Genomic DNA, 16,487 nt, shown 5'->3' with positions numbered 1-16,487 from the left:
GTTTCAACAGACAGCTACCTTGGCAGTACTGGCGATTGTCAAAGATTAAACCAGTCATGTGCACTGATGCATTATGCTTCATCCAGACTCAACAACTGTACACTTCTTCCTGTCACCATGTTCTCCTGTTGGTTAAAAAAATAAGTCGGATTTCTTCTTCCACCTTCATGAGCACATTATGTCAAGCTCAAAAAGTCAATCTCAGTGACCTCACCATCTGCCATGATCTCTTGTCAGACTCAGACAATGCAACTCCCACAGATGGTCTCAAAAAGGAAGCCCCTTTCCCTTCCAATCACAACTTAGCAGCTGTGGGTACAAAGCCTTTTAAATTGGTACAACATTAATCAAAATATAAGGAGGAAAGCAAAAATAATTATGAATACATTTACTGAACTAACGTCTCTTGAAATGAGATTTGCAGACTTTCTAACACTGCTGAAAAGGCTGTTCCTAAAAATTAAAATTTCAGCAAAACAAGCTGAAACAGAAGACAAAGCATACTTAAATGGAAGATGGTAGTAATTTTAAATATATGCTCATGTTTCAAAGTTTGGAAAATATACACAACAATAAGACAGGTAACAAATAGCAGCTATAATTCCATCTCTGAAATGCAACTACAGAGTTGCTTTTGATGTAACTTTCTTCAGTATTCCCTTTTTGCACTCTGACTTTTGATAAAGGGGATTAATTAGAAGATACTTGCATAGGAAGTGACAGTATACAACTTTTTTCTTAGGTGATGAGCCTATCTAAGTGATTCACATATATTCTCTCATTCAATTCATACTGAAACTCTATCAGATAAATATTAGTACTGTTCACATTTTACAAATGACAAAACTAAGCTTTAAAAAGTTGAATTAATTTGCCCAGTTAACCAGCTGTGCAAATGGCAATGCCAGAATATCAACCCAGGATCTCAGCCCAGTGGACATATTCTAAACTACTATGCTACTTTATAAAATATATTTTACCTTGAAAACATGACAAAATAAGTAATTATCACAATAAATCCATATAAAGAAGGAAAACTTACTTTACCAAAATAATTCTTTTCATATAGGACAAATCATACATCATTGGGTCAAGTTTTTCCCCTTTTTTAAAGGTTCTTTCTATTTCTAAATTTCAATATGAAACCTACAATTCTTTATTCTTCTGATTAGGTAGTAAACTTCCTCCCTTTTTACAGCTATATAATATTTCTTTACATTGTTTACACTGTAACTTATACCACCAGTCCTCTGCTGGTGGACAATTAGATTTCCTACATTTTTATACTGGTGACAATAATCACACTGTAATGACTCAGTCCTCAGTGTCTCATCTGATCACTTCATCAGCTTTGTGCTGAACCACTTTCCCACACCCTTCTCTCATCTACGTCCACTGGCGTTCCTGTCTGTTCCTCAAAGGCATGCTCCTCCTGTCTCTGAGCCTCTGCCTGCTGTTCTCTCTGCCTGGAGTTTTTCCCAGGCATTAAGAGAAGACTCTTGAGAGTCCCTTGAACTGCAAGGAAATTCAACCAATCCATTCTGAAGGAGATCAGCCCTGGGATTTCTTTGGAAAGAATGATGCTAAAGCTGAAACTCCAGTACTCTGGCCACCTCATGCGAAGAGTTGACTCATTGGAAAAGACTCTAATGCTGGGAGGGATTGGGAGCAGGAGGAGGAGGGGACAACAGAGGATGAGATAGCATCACCGACTCGATGGACGCTGAGTCTGAGTGAACTCTGGGAGTTGGGTGATGGTCAGGGAGGCCTGGAGTGCTGCAATTCATGGGGTCGCAAAGAGTCGGACATGACTGAGCGACCGAACTGAACTGAACTGAAGTCTCCTTCCTTCAGATCTCTCAAATGTCACTTTCTCTGGGCAACTGTAATTCTCCCACTACAGAGACTGGGTTAGGGGTCTCTACTTAATAATGCTCCCCTACTTTCTCCTTTCCAAGGACACATCTGGTTGTCATTATCTATTTATTTGTGTGATAATCAGATTGTGGGCCATCTCTACAACTAAAGGGTGAATCACATGAGGGCAGGGACCCTCTGTCTTTTCACTTATCATACATCCAGTGTCTGACACCTGGTTGGAACGCAAGAAATATTTGTTTTGTGTTTGCTTTTTAAGTAATATTCTACCCAGTGCTCTGTGGTGATCTAAATGGGAATGAAATCTAAAAAAGAGAGGAGATACACACACACACACACACACGGCTGATTCACTTTGCTGTACAGCAGAAAACAACACAACATTGTAAAGCAACTATACACCAATAAAAATTAACAATAAAAGAATCATAAGTTTCAAAAAAGTAATATTCATTAAATTATGTACTCGGTATTTTATTTATTTTCATGCTTATAAAAAAATGATAATCTCATTTAGTATGATCTGGCAGCAGAAAATGGGAAGACACAAATGCTGAGCGCGTTCACACATCCAAAAGAGCAGAATGTTGGTCACTCTCCTATCATGAAGTGTTTTGGGGTTGGCATTATACCTGTGTTCACTAATTCCAAAAAATGCTACGGGAAAAGTTTTTATAATAGAATATATTTAATTTCACTGATGTTGAAGGTGAAAAGAACAGTAGCCAAGAGGGAAATTTATAAAGAATTATTTACTAAAAGCTGCTCTTCTAAGGAACCATCAACATCTTACACTTTAAAAAAAAAAAAGATAATTGCTTTAATGCTCATTATTCACTTTTTAAATTGGGGTATAGCTGCGTTACAATGTTGTGTTAGTCTCCTCTGCACAACAAAGTGAATCAGCTATATGTACACACACATCTTTCCCTCTTGGACCTCCCTCACAACCTGCATCATTGCTCATTTTTTTAATTGAAAAAAAAAAAAAATTCTGTCTGGGTGTACATAAGCTTTTACCCAGGACTCTCCACAATGGTAAAAACTAGTTAACACTACCAGTAATCAATAACAACTTTTAACAGCTTCTACATATGTGCGGGGAAATACTGAATAGTGTTATATGAGCACTACTCATTTGGTTCACTTATTCAACAAATACTGACAGCCTGCTGCATGTCAAACAATAGGCTGAGCATTAAAGATGCTTCGAGAAACAGTGACAGTCTCTGCCTTCATGGAGCCTAAATTTTAACTCTAAAGGCAGACATTCAGCAATGAACTCCCCAATTAACTATGTGATGACAATATACAATAAGCAGTGCTACAGAAGCAAAGATACAAAGGAAGCAGGAACACTAAGGGTCTGGAACCCTGGTGGTTTTAGAGAAGATTCCTCTGAGGAAGTTTGAACTAAGCTCAACAGACAAATGGAACAAACCAACGGCAGAGAAGGGGACTCACAGCCAGAGGGTGCAAACATTACCAGAAAATGCTCAGAGGAAGAAAAACACATGGCTAGTTCGAGGAGCTGAAGAAGACCTATGTACCTGAAAACAAAGGGCAAGACGGAACAAGATGGAGAGATACAGCTGGAAGCCCAATCATGCAGGATACTACTTTTTTCTTTTCTTTTTAATTAAATTAGCGGGAAACCAGACTTCCATGGTAGTTAAGAATTCACCTGCCAATGCTGGGGACACGGGGTCAACCCCTGGTCTGGGAGGGTCCCAAATAGTGCAGAGCAACTAAGCATGTGTTCCGCAACAAGAGAAGCCACCGCAGTGAAAAGCCTGTACACTAGAACTGAAGAGTGGCCCCCGCTCACAGCAACTAGAGAAAGCCAAGCAGAGCAACAAAGACCCAGCGCAGCCCAAAATAAATAAACACAAACATAAATTAATGGAAGCCTTGGGAAAATTTTAAGAGCTAAAACCTCTGAACCAGGGATATTAAGTTACATTTACTAAAGATTAAGTAAAAATTATGTGCTTTCTAATTTTTATAAACCGGCAATATCACATATGACAATCTGTAATTCTTTGGAAACTGAAATACTCATTTCTTGACTACGCCTGGTAAGTATATATTCATCATCCACAATTCAATTATCTAACAAGCACCTTATTCTGCTGGAGTAAAACTCAAAGTTCAGCAAGAAGCAAAAAAAAGCCCACCACTCTCAAATTAGCTTTTACGAACCTAGTAACTCAAGGACATAGGCCTTGTTTCACCTGCTTGATTTTATTTAACATAAAATTCTTACAAAATTTGCTTATCTCAATTTTCAGGCTTCAAGCCAACTATACTCGGTAGAAAGGATGTGCATAACAGGGACAAATGGGCTAGGCCTATAGACAAGTACATTAAGTAACTGACAGCTGGCAGATTAATAGTAAGGAAAAGTAGACATATTATTACATTTTGACAAGTAAATTCACTGAAACAGAATCCCTTCCTCATTCCCTGGCAAAACTGAATTAATGATATGTTCTTATCTGGAAGCTTGTAAGCTTCCACAATAAAACCGAAGGGATACTTTTGTTTCAAATATTTTCACAGGTAACATTTATTATTTGTTCTTAATTACGGAAAACAAAAGTCTAAGAAAACTTATTTCTGCCCTCTCCAAAGAAGCAACATCAGAGATTACCCAAATTTAGAACAACATCACATTTCAAGATCCTGCCAAAAATCTAATAGAAAGGCTCTTTAATCAAGTGGTGTACTAGCCAAATTTTAAAACATTATTCAGTTTACGTACAATGACTGCATGGATTAGATCCATGTTACCAATATGCTCTTTAGCAAAGCCCTGTTTCCAGATAACTGTAGCTCCAGATAAGTAATACAACTGTTAATATGTATCCTTAACTTGATACATCACAATAGGCTAGATGAGGTTTTAAAACATCATTTGGGAATTCGTGTAATTTACAGATACAGTATTGTACAAAAAACTATGTCAGCATAAAACGTTCAACTCACCCAAGAGACCAATAAGAAAAGAAAAATGGGGCCAAACAAAAAGAAGCAACTGGTGAAGAAAACAGCACAGTTTCTAAACCTTTTTAAGTTTTTCTTACATGTATTTGTGCCGATTCCCCTAAAAAACACAATGTACTTTTCTAAATGTTTACCAATCCCATTTTACTTTATCTTTTGGCCATGACACGGCATGATCTTAGTTCCTCAACCTACTGGCATTAGGGTGAGCCCTAACCCAATATGACTCCTGTTCTTAAAAGAGAAAAGATAAAAGACACAACAGGAAGTTGGCCAGATGAAGAGAGAGGTAAAGATTGGATGCATGCTGCCACAGTTGAGAAATGCCAGGGATACCAGAAGCTGAAAAAGGCAAGGAAGGCTCCTTCCTTTGGCATCAGAGGGAGGGTGGTCCCGCCACCACCTCGACTCAGACATCTAGTGTGCAGAACAGTGAGAGAATCAATTCCTGTTGCTATAAGCCACCCAGTGTGTGGCACTTTTTTATGGCAGCCCTAAAAAACTAATAGGTTTTACGCGTTTACCGGTGTAGTCAAACCATTTTGCTGTGTACCTTAAACTTATATAGCAGTGTATGTTAATTACATCTCAATAAAACTGGAATAAAAAAACAGCAAAGATATTAAATACAGTTGACTGTAGTAAACTGCAGGAAAAATCATCACATAAAATCACTGAAAAATGAAAGCTAAATTAAATGGCACACGGCGGGGGAACAGATTTTAATGAAAACTAATAAAGGATGTTGAAGGTAAGGAGAAAAACAATAAAGAGAATAAAAGTGAAATTAAGAAACAAAATAATCAGAGAGAAATTGGCTGACGAAATGACAGGTAAAAGTGACAGAACATCACTGGTGTCCCTGATGAAGAAACTCAAAGCAATGAATCAGCACTAAAACTATGAAACAGGAAAACTGCCCAGAAATAAAAGACCCGAATCTACATGTTTAAAAGGCCTACCAGATACTTAGGAAAATTGACCCAGAATGAGCAACTATAACACATATCCTTGTAATATTGTTTAAAGGAAAAAAGAAACAAAACACTCTGGTGCATTCAGACAAAAAGATAATCTACAAAGGCAAGGGAAGCAGACCATACCAAACGACTCAAAAATAATATATAAAGCAAGAAAACAGTATTTTCAAGAAATGTAAAGAAAATAAAATGTGAACCAAGGATATTATATCCTGCCAAACTGTACTTCAAGTTCCAGGGACATCAAAAAACAACTTTGGGGATAAGCTCCTTGATACTGGTCTTGGCAATAATTTTTTTCGACCTGATGCCAAAAGCAAAGGCAACAAAAGCAAAAATAAACAAGTGTGACTATACTAGACTAAAAACTTTACAAAGCAAAGGAAATCATCATTGCGCAAATCATTTATCTGGTAAGTTAATATCTAAAATATATAAAGAACACACACAATTCAGGGACTTTCCTGGTGGTCCACTGGTTAAGAATCTGCCTTGCAATGCACAGGGCACAGGTTCGATCCCTGGTCAGGGAAGTAAGATTCCCACATGCCTGAGAGCAACTGAGCCCACGTGTCACAACTAGAAAGTCTGTGTGCTGCAACGAGACTTCATGATGCAACAAAGACCCCGACTGCCGCAACAAAGACTGCACAGAACCAAATTAAAAAAAAGAACTCATACAATAGCAAAACAAAAAAATCCAAGTAACCAGATTAAAAAATGGGTCAAGACGACACACAAACGATCAAGAGGTATACAAAAAGTTGCTCAACAATACCAGACATCAAGGAAATGCAAATCAAAACCAAAACGAGGTATCACCTCACACCTGTTACAACACCTATTGTCTAAGTGTTGGCAAGGATGTAGAGAAAAAAGAACCCTCATGTACTGTTGGTGGGAATGTAAATTGGTGCAGTCCCTATGGAAAACGGCATGAAGGTTCCTCAAAAAAATTAAAAATAGAACTACCATATGATCAGCAATTCCACTTCTGGGTATGTGTCTGAAGGTAGCAAAATAACTCTCTCAAAGAGATATCTGCACCCCCATGCTCACTGCAGCATTATTTATAACAACCAAGATGTGGAAACAAACTCAGGGGGCACTAAGGGATGAATGGAGAAATAAAATCTGGCACAGACACAATGGAATATCATTCGACCATAAAAAAGAAAGAACTCCCGTCATTTGCAATAACACAGATGCACTGTCAGAGTATTATCCTAAGCAAAATAAATCAAACAGAGAAAGACAAATACTGTACGATCTCACTTAGGTCTCGAATCTTAAAAAAAAAACTGGACTCATAGAAAAAGAGAGCAGATTAATGGCTGCTGGGAAGGGGAAATTGGGTGAAGATGGTCAAAGGCACAAACTTCTAGTTATAAGACAAGTAAGTTCAGGGATAGAATGTGCTGCATGGTGACTACACTTAACCCTCTTTGCGTATCTGAAATCTGCTTAAAAGAGTACATCTTACAGTCCTCATCACAAGAACTACATGTTTTTACTTCTATGAACTGATAAACTGATACATGGTCATCATTTTGCAACATAAACTTGTATATTGTGCACCATTACACTCACACAATGTTATATGTCGATTCAGATCAGTTCAGTTCAGTGGCTCAGCCGTGTCCAACTTTTCGTGACCCCATGGACCACAGCACACCAGGATTCCCTGTCAATCACCAACTCCCAGAGTCTACTCACACTCATCTCCATTCAGTCGGTGACGCCATCCAACCATCTCATCTTCTGTCATTCCCTTCTCCTCCTGCCCTCAATCTTTCCCCAGCATCAGGGTCTTTTCAAATGAGTCAGCTCTTCACATCAGGTGGCCAAAGGATTGGAGTTTCAGCTTCAACATCAGTCCTTTCAATGAACACTCAGGATTGATCTCCTTTAGGATGGACTGCTTGGATCTCCTTGCAGTCCAAGAGACTCTCAAGAGTCTTCTCCAACAACACATTTCAAAAGCATCAATTCTGCGGTGCTCATCTTTCATTATAGTCCAACTGTCATATCCATACATGACGACAAGAAAAACCATAGCCTTGACGAGATGGACCTTTGTTGGCAAAGTAGTGTCTCTGTTTTTTAATATGCTATCTAGGTTGGTCATAACTTTCCTTCCAAGGAGCAAGTGTCTTTTAATTTCATGGCTTCAGTTATCACCTGCAGTGGTTTTGGAGCCAAAAAAAAAAAAGTCTCTCACTGTTTCCCCATCTATTTGCCACGAAGTGATGGGACCGGATGCCATGATCTTAGTTTTCTGAATGCTGAGTTTTAAGCTGGCTTTTTCACTCTCCTCTTTCCCTTTCATCAAGAGGCTCTTTAGTTCTTCTTTGTTTTCTGCTATAAGGGTGGTGTCATCTGCATATCTGACATTATTGACATTTCTCCCAGCAATCTTGATTCCAGCTTGTTCTTCATCCAGCCCAGCATTTCGAATGATGTACTCTGTATGTAAGTTAAATAAGTAGGGTGACAATATACGGCCTTGACATACTCCTTGCCTGATTTGGAACCAGTCTATTGTTCCATGTACAGTCCTAACTGTTGCTTCTTGACCTGCATACAGATTTCTCAGGAGGCAGGTCAGGTGGTCTGGTACTCCCATCTCTTTCAGAATTTTCCACAGTTTGTTGTGATCCACAAAGTCAAAGGCCTTGGCATAGTCAATAAAGCAAAGGTAGATTTTTTTTCCGGAACTCTCTTGCTTTTTTTATGATCCAGCAGATGTTAGCAATTTCATCTCTGGTTCCTCTGCCTTTTCTAAATCCAGCTTGAACATCTGGAAGTTCACAGTTCACGTACTGTTGAAGCCTGGCTTCGAGAATTTTGAGCATTACTTTGCTAGCGTGTGAGATGAGTGCCACTGTGTAGTAGATTTAACATTGACATTTCCTTCCTTTGGAATTGGAATGAAAACTGACCTTTTCCAGTCCTGTGGCCACTGCTGAGTTTTCCAGATTTGGTGGCATATTGAGTGCAGCACTTTCACAGCATCATCTTTCAGGATTTGGAATAGCTCAACTGGAATTCCATCACCTCCACTAGCTTTGTTCATAGTTATGCTTTCTAAGGCCCACTTGACTTCACATTCCAGGATGTCTGGCTCTAAGTGAGTGATCACACCATCGTGATTATCTGGGTCGTGAAGATCTTTTTTTATACAGTTCTTCTGTGTATCCTTGCCACCTCTTCTTAATATCTTCTCCTTCTGCTAGGTCCATACCATTTCTGTCCTTTATCGAGCCCATCTTGCATGAAATGTTCCCTTGGTATCTCTGATTTTATTGAAGAGATCTCTAGTCTTTCGCATTCTGTTGTTTTCCTCTATTTCTTTGCATTTATCACTGAGGAAGGCTTTCTTATCTCTCTTTGCTATTCTTTGGAACTCTGCATTCAAATGGGTATATCTTTCTTTTACTCCTTTGCTTTTTGCTTCTCTTCCTTTCACAGCTATTTGTCAGGCCCCCTCAGACAGCCATTTTGCTTTTTTGCCTTTCTTTTTCTTGGGGATGGTCTTGATTCCTCTCTCCTGTACAATGTCACAAACCTCCATCCATAGTTCATCAGGCACTCTATCAGATCTAGTCCCTTAAATCTATTTCTCACTTCCACTGTATAATCATAAGGGATTTGATTTAAGTCATACCTGAATGGTCTAGTGGTTTCCCCTACTTTCTTCAATTTAAGTCTGAATTTGGCAATAAGGAGTTCAGGATCTGAGCCAAGGTCAGCTCCCAGTCTTGTTTTTGCTGACTGTATAGAGCTTCTCCATCTTTGGCTCCAAAGAATATAATCAATCTGACTGCGGTATTGACCATCTGGTGATGTCCATGTGTAGAGTCGTCTCTGGTGTTGTTGGAAGAGGGTGTCTGCTACAGTGCGTTCTCTTGGTAAAACTCCAATATAACTAGAAAAAAAATAGTTTGAATGGAAATACTATCAACGTGCACCCCTTCTGAACAAACTGTTGGAGAATGAGCTACATCTTTCGAAAACATGCCTGGGTAAATTTTGCAAGACAAACAGCGAACATGCTAGATATTCAATTGTAGAGGTAAAACTAAAATAAGATTGAAGTCAAACATTATCTTTTCTGCCAAAGACAAAAGAATGCAACTAGAAACTGGAAGGAGAGTTCCCTGGTGGCCTAGTGGTTAGGATTCGGGATTTCACTGCCATGGCCTGAGTTGCTAGTCAAAGAAGTGAGATCCCTCCAGCTGTGCAGAGAGCAAAAAATTCTTAAAAACACTGGCAGGTAAGAGGAGAGAAAAGTAGGAAAGTAGAATAAGATCAGTTCAGTTCAGTTCAGTCGCTCAGTCATGTTTGACTCTTTGTGACCCCATGAATCATAGCACTCCAGGCCTCCCTGTCTATCACCAACTCCTGGAGTTCACTCAAACTCATGTCCATCGAGTCAGTGATGCCATCCAGCCATCTCATCCTCTGTAATAAGATCACTGACTGTTATATAGTTAATAGGTAAAAGTCAAATGATACCATTTAAAACTGGCTGAAAAGTAAAGTAAGAGAAAAGATTAAGGGCACTATAAAAATTACTAACATAAATGATGCCATTAAAATAAAGATACATTGGTAGTTTGATAGGGATCGCATTGAATCTGTAGCTTGTGTTTGGCAGTATAGTCATTTTCACAACACTGATTATTCCTATTGGGATATCTCTCCATCTGTTTATGTCATCTTTAATTTCTTTCGCAAGTGTCTTGTAGTTTCTGTGTACAGTTCTTTTGTCTCCTTAGGTAAGTTTATTCCGAGATATTTAATTCTTTTTGTTGCAATGGTGAATGGGATTGATTGCTTAATTTCTCTTTCTGATTTTTCATTGTTAGTATATACAAATTCAAATGATTTCTGTGTATTGATTTTGTATCCTGAAACTTTGCTAAATTCACTGATTAGCTCTAGCAACTTTCTGATACTATGTTTAGGGTTTTCTATGTACAGTATCATGTCTCTGCAAACAGTGAGAGCTTTACTTCTTTTCCGATCTGGATTCCTTTTCTTTTTCTTCTCTGATTGCTGTAGCTAGGACTTCTAGAACTATGTTGAATAATGGTGGTGAAAATGGACACCCTTGTCTTGTTCCTGATCTTAGGAGGAATGCTTTCAGTTTTTCACCATTGAGAATAATACTTGCTGTAGGCTAATCACATATGGCCTTTACTATGTTGAGGTAGGTTCCTTCTATTCCCATTTTTTGAAGAGTTTTAATCATAAATGGGTGCTGAATTTTTTCAAAGTCTTTTTCTTCATCTATTGAGATTATCATATGGTTTGTATCTTTAAATTTGTGAATATGGTTTATCACATTGACTGATTTGCATATATCAAAGAATCCTTCCATGCCTGCAATAAATCCAACTTGATCATGGTGTATGAGATTTTTGCTGTGTTGCTGAATTCTGTTTGCTAAAATTTTGTTAAAGATTTTTTCATCTATGTTCATCAGGGATATTATATTGGCCTGCAGTTTTCTTTTTTGTGCGTTGTCTTTGTCTAGTTTTGGTATCGGGGCGATGGTGGCCTTGTAGAATGAGTTTGGAAGTGTTCCTGCCTCGGCAATTTTCTAAGAGTTTTAGAAGGATAGGCATTAGCTCTTTTCTAAGTGTTTGACAGAATTCTCCTGTGAAGCCATCTGGTCCTGGGCTTTTGCTTTTTGGGAGATTTTTTAATCACAGCTTCAATTTCAGTGCTTGTAACTGGGTTGTTCATAATTTCTATTTCTTCCTGGTACAGTCTTGGAAGGCTGAACGTTTCTAAGAATCTGTCCATTTCTTCCAGGTTATCCATTTTATTGCCATATAGTTGTTGATAATAGTCTCTTATGATCCTTTGTATTTCTGCATTATCTGCTATACTCTCTCCTTTTTCATTTCTAATTTTGTTGATTTGATTCTTCTCTCTTTTTCACTTGATAAGTCTGGCCAAAGGTTTGTCAATTTTGAAATTGTCAGTTGTGAAACAAAACACTTCACAATTCACATGGAAACACAAAAGACCCTGAATAGCCAAAGCAGTCTTGAGAAAGAAGAATGGGGCTGGAGGAATCAACCTTCCTGACCAGATTATACTACAAAGCTATAGTCATCAAGATGGCATGATACTGGTATAAAAACAGAAATATAGACCAATAGAACAAGATAGAAAGCCCAAAAATAAACCTATGCACCTATGGGTGCCTTATTTTTGACAAAGGAGGCAAGAATATACAATGGGGCAAAGACAGCCTCTTCAATAAATGGTGCTGGGAAAACTGGACAGCTACATGCAAAAGAATCAAATTAGAACACTTCCTAACACCATACACAAAGATAAACTCAAAATGGCTTAAACACCTAAATGTAAGACCAGAAACTACAAAATTCTTAGAGGAAAACATAGGCAGAACACTTGACATAAATCAAAGTAAGAACCTTCTACAGTAAAATAAATAAAAACAGACGTAAACAAGTGGGAACTGATTAAACTTAAAAGCTTTTGCATGGCAAAGGAAACTATAACCAAGGTGAACAGACAACCCTCAGAATGGGAGAAAAGGATAGCAGATGAAACAACTGACAAAGGATTAACTTCCAAACTATACAAGCAGCTCATACAATTTAATACCAGAAAAACAAACAACCCAATCAAAAAGTGGGAAAAAGAACTAAACAGACATTTCTCGAAAGAAGACATACAGATGGCTAACAAACACATGAAAAGATGCTTGCTGAACATCGCTCTTATTACAGAAATGCAAATCAAAACTACAATGAGCTATCACTTCACACCGGTCAGAATGGCCATCAACAAAAACTCTACAAACAATAAATGCTGGAGAGGGTGTGGAGAAAAGGGAACCCTCTTGCCCTGTCAGAGGGGATGTAAATTGATAGAGCCACTATGGAAGATGGTATAGAGATTCCTTAAAAAACTAGGAATAAAACCACCATCAGTTGAGTTCAGTTCAGTTCACTCACTCAGGCGTGTCCGACTCTTTGCGATCCCATGAATTGCAGCACGCCAGGCCTCCCTGTCCATCATTAACTCCCAGAGTTCATTTAGACTCACGTCCATCAAGTCAGTGATGCCATCCAGCCAGTGATGCCATCCAGCCATCTCTTCCTCTGTTGTCCCCTTCTCCTCCTGCCCCCAATCCCTCCCAGCATCAGAGTCTTTTCCAATGAGTCAACTCTTCCCATGAGGTGGCCAAAGTACTGGAGTTTCAGTTTTAGCATCATTCCTTCCAAAGAAATCCCAGGGCTGATCTCCTTCAGAATGGACTGGTTGGATCTCCTTGCAGTCCAAGGGACTCTCAAGAGTCTTCTCCAACACCACAGTTCAAAAGCATCAATTCTTCAGTGCTCAGCCTTCTTCACAGTCCAACTCTCACATCCATACATGACCACAGGAAAAACCATAGCCTTGACTAGACGAACCTTTGTTGGCAAAGTAACGTGTCTGCTTTTGAATATGCTATCTAGGTTGGTCATAACTTTCCTTCCAAGGAGTAAGCATCTTTTAATTTCATGGCTGCAGTCACCATCAGCAGTGATATTGGAGCCCCCCAAAATAAAGTCTGACACTGTTTCCACTGTTTCCACATTTATTTCCCATGAAGTGATGGGACCAGATGACATGATCTTCATTTTCTGAATGTTGAGCTTTAAGCTAACTTTTTCATTCTCCACTTTCACTTTCATCAAGAGGCTAATTTTTAGTTCCTCTTCATTTTCTGTCATAAGGGTGGTGTCATCTGCATATCTGAGGTTATTGATATTTCACCCAGCAATCTTGATTTCAGCTTGTGCTTCTTCCAGCCCAGCGTTTCTCATGATGTACTCTGCACAGAAGTTAAATAAGCAGGGTGACAATATACAGCCTTGACGCACTCCTTTTCCTATTTGGAACCAGTCTGTTGTTTCATGTCCAGTTCTAACTGACCTGCATACAGGTTTCTCAAGAGGCAGGTCAGGTGGTCTGGTATTCCCATCTCTTGAAGAATTTTCCACAGTTTATTGTGATCCACAGAGTCAAAGGCTTTGGCATAGTCAATAAAGCAGAAATAGATGTTTTTCTGGAACTCCCTTGCTTTTCTGATGATCCAGCGGATGTTGACAATTTGATCTCTGGTTCCTCTGCCTTTTCTAAAACCAGCTTGAACTTCTGAAGTCCATGGTTCACATATTGCTGAAGCCTGGCTTGGAGAATTTTGAGCATTACTTTACTAGTGTGTGAGATGAGTGCAATTGTGCAGTAGTTTGAGCATTCTTTGGCATTGCCTTTCTTTGGGATTAGAATGAAAACTGCCCTTTTCCAGTCCTGTGGCCACTGCTGAGTTTTCCAAATTTGCTGCCATATTGAGTGCAGCACTTTCACAGCATCATCTTTCAGGATTTGAAATAACTCAACTGGAATTCCATCACCTCCACGAGCTTTGCTCATAGTGATGCTTTCTAAGGTGCACTTGACTTCACATTCCAGGATGTCTGGCTCTAGGTCAGTGATCACACCATCGTGATTATCTTGTGCGTGAAGATCTTTTTCGTATAGTTCTTCTGTGTATTCCTGCCACCTCTTCTTAATATCTTCTGCTTCTGTTAGGTCCATACCATTTCTGGCCTTTATTGAGCCCATCTTCGCATGAATTGTTCTCTTGGTATCTCTAATTTTCTTGAAGAGATCTCTAGTCTTTCCCATTCTGTTGTTTTCCTCTATTTCTTTGCATTGATAGCTGAGGAAGGCTGTCTTATCTCTTTTCGCTATTCTTTGGAACTCTGCATTCAGATGCTTATATCTTTCCTTTTCTCTCCTTTGCTTTTCACTTCTCTTCTTTTCACAGCTATTTGTAAGGCCTCCTCAGACAGCCACTTTGCTTTTTTGCATTTCTTTTCCATGGGGATGGTCTTGCTCCCTTCCTCCTATACAATGTCATGAACCTCCAACCATAGTTCATCAGGCACTCTATCTATCAGATCTAGTCCCTTAAATCTATTTCTCACCTCCACTGTATAATCATAAGGGATTTGATTTAGGTCATACCTGAATGGTCTAGTGGTTTTCCCTTCTTTCTTCAATTTCAGTCTGAATTTTGCAATAAGGAGTTCATGATCTGAGCCACAGTCAGCTCCTGGTCTTGTTTTTGCTGACTGTATAGAGCTTCTCCATCTTTGGCTCCAAAGAATATCATCAGTCTGATTTCGGTGTTGACCATCTGGTGATGTCCATGTGTACAGTCTTCTCTGGTGTTGTTGGAAGAGGGTGTTTGCTACGACCAGTGCATTTTCTTGGCAAAACTCTATTAGTCTTTGCCCTGCTTCATTCTGTATTCCAAGGCCAAATTTGCCTGTTACTCCAGGTGTTTCTTGACTTCCTACTTTTGCATTCCAGTCCCCTATAATGAAAAGGACATCTTTTTTGGGTGTTAGTTCTATAAGGTCTTAGAGGTCTTCATAGAACCGTTCCACTTCAGCTTCTTCAGTGTTACTGGTTGGGGCATAGACTTGGATTACTGTGATATTGAATGGTTTGCCTGAGAAATGAAGGGAGATCCTTCTGTCGTTTTTGAGATTGCATCCAAGTACTGCATTTCAGACTCTTTTTTTGACCGTGATGGCTACTCCATTTATTCTAAGGGATTCCTGCCCACAGTAGTAGATATAATGGTCATCTGAGTTAAATTCACCCATTCCAGTGCATTTTAGTTTGCTGATTCCTAGAATGTCGACATTCACTCTTGCCATCTCCTGTTTGACCACTTCCAATTTGCCTTGATTCATGGACCTGACATTCCAGGTTCCTATGCAATATTACTCTTTACAGCATTGGGCCTTGCTTCTATCACCAGTCACATCCACAACTGGGTATTGTTTTTGCTTTGGCTCCATCCCTTCATTCTTTCTGGAGTTATTTCTCCACTGATCTCCAGGAGCATACTGGGCCCCTACTGACCTGGGGAGTTCCTCTTTCAGTATCCTATCATTTTGCCTTTTCATACTGTTCATGGGGTTCTCAAGGCAAGAATACTGAAGTGGTTTGCCATTCCCTTCTCCAGTGGACCACATTCTGTCAGACCTCTCCACCATGACCCGCCCGTCTTCGGTGACCCCACGGGCATGGCTTAGTTTCATTGAGTTAGACAAGGCTGTGGTCCTAGTGTGATTAGATTCACTACTTTTCTGTGATTACGGTTTCAGTTTGTCTGCCCTCTGATGCCCTCTTGCAACATCTACCATCTTATTTGGGTTTCTCTTACCTTGGACGTGGGGTATCTCTTCATGGCTGCTCCAGCAAAGCGCAGCCGCTGCTCCTTACCTAGCAATCCCACTCCTAGGCATATACCCTGAGGAAATCGAAATTGAAAAAGACCCAGGCATCCCATTTTTCACTACAGAACTATTTACAATAGCTAGGACATGGAAGTAAAGTAAATGTCCGTTGACAGATGAATGGATAAAGAACTTTGGTACATATACACAATGGAATATTACTGAGCCATGAAATTAAAAGATGTTTGCTTCTTGAAAGACAAGTTATGACCAACCCAGACAGCATATTAAAAAGCACAGACATAACTTTGCCAACAAAGGTCTGTCTAGTCAA

The 16,487-nt window shown here is 39.2% G+C and overlaps 1 protein-coding gene across 9 annotated transcripts in view; it reads right to left on the bottom strand.

Annotated features, from left to right (window-relative positions):
- TFDP2 (transcription factor Dp-2) overlaps nt 1–16,487 on the bottom strand; it is a 192,919-nt gene that overhangs the window by 146,147 nt on the left and 30,285 nt on the right. For 6 of the 9 annotated variants that reach the window (XM_044946396.2, XM_025290717.3, XM_044946404.2 and 3 more), the window contains one exon: nt 19–125. The exons of the other annotated variants lie outside the window; for them this stretch is intronic. The gene's annotated coding sequence lies outside the window, so the exon portion shown is untranslated. The remainder of the gene's footprint in view (nt 1–18; nt 126–16,487) is intronic. 9 annotated transcript variants of the gene reach the window in all.

Source organism: Bubalus bubalis, chromosome 1 (genome assembly GCF_019923935.1).
Source record: "Bubalus bubalis isolate 160015118507 breed Murrah chromosome 1, NDDB_SH_1, whole genome shotgun sequence".
NCBI classification, from domain to species: domain Eukaryota; kingdom Metazoa; phylum Chordata; class Mammalia; order Artiodactyla; family Bovidae; genus Bubalus; species Bubalus bubalis.
Note: the sequence above shows the minus strand (reverse complement) of the source record. Positions and strands in the feature narration are given on the sequence as shown.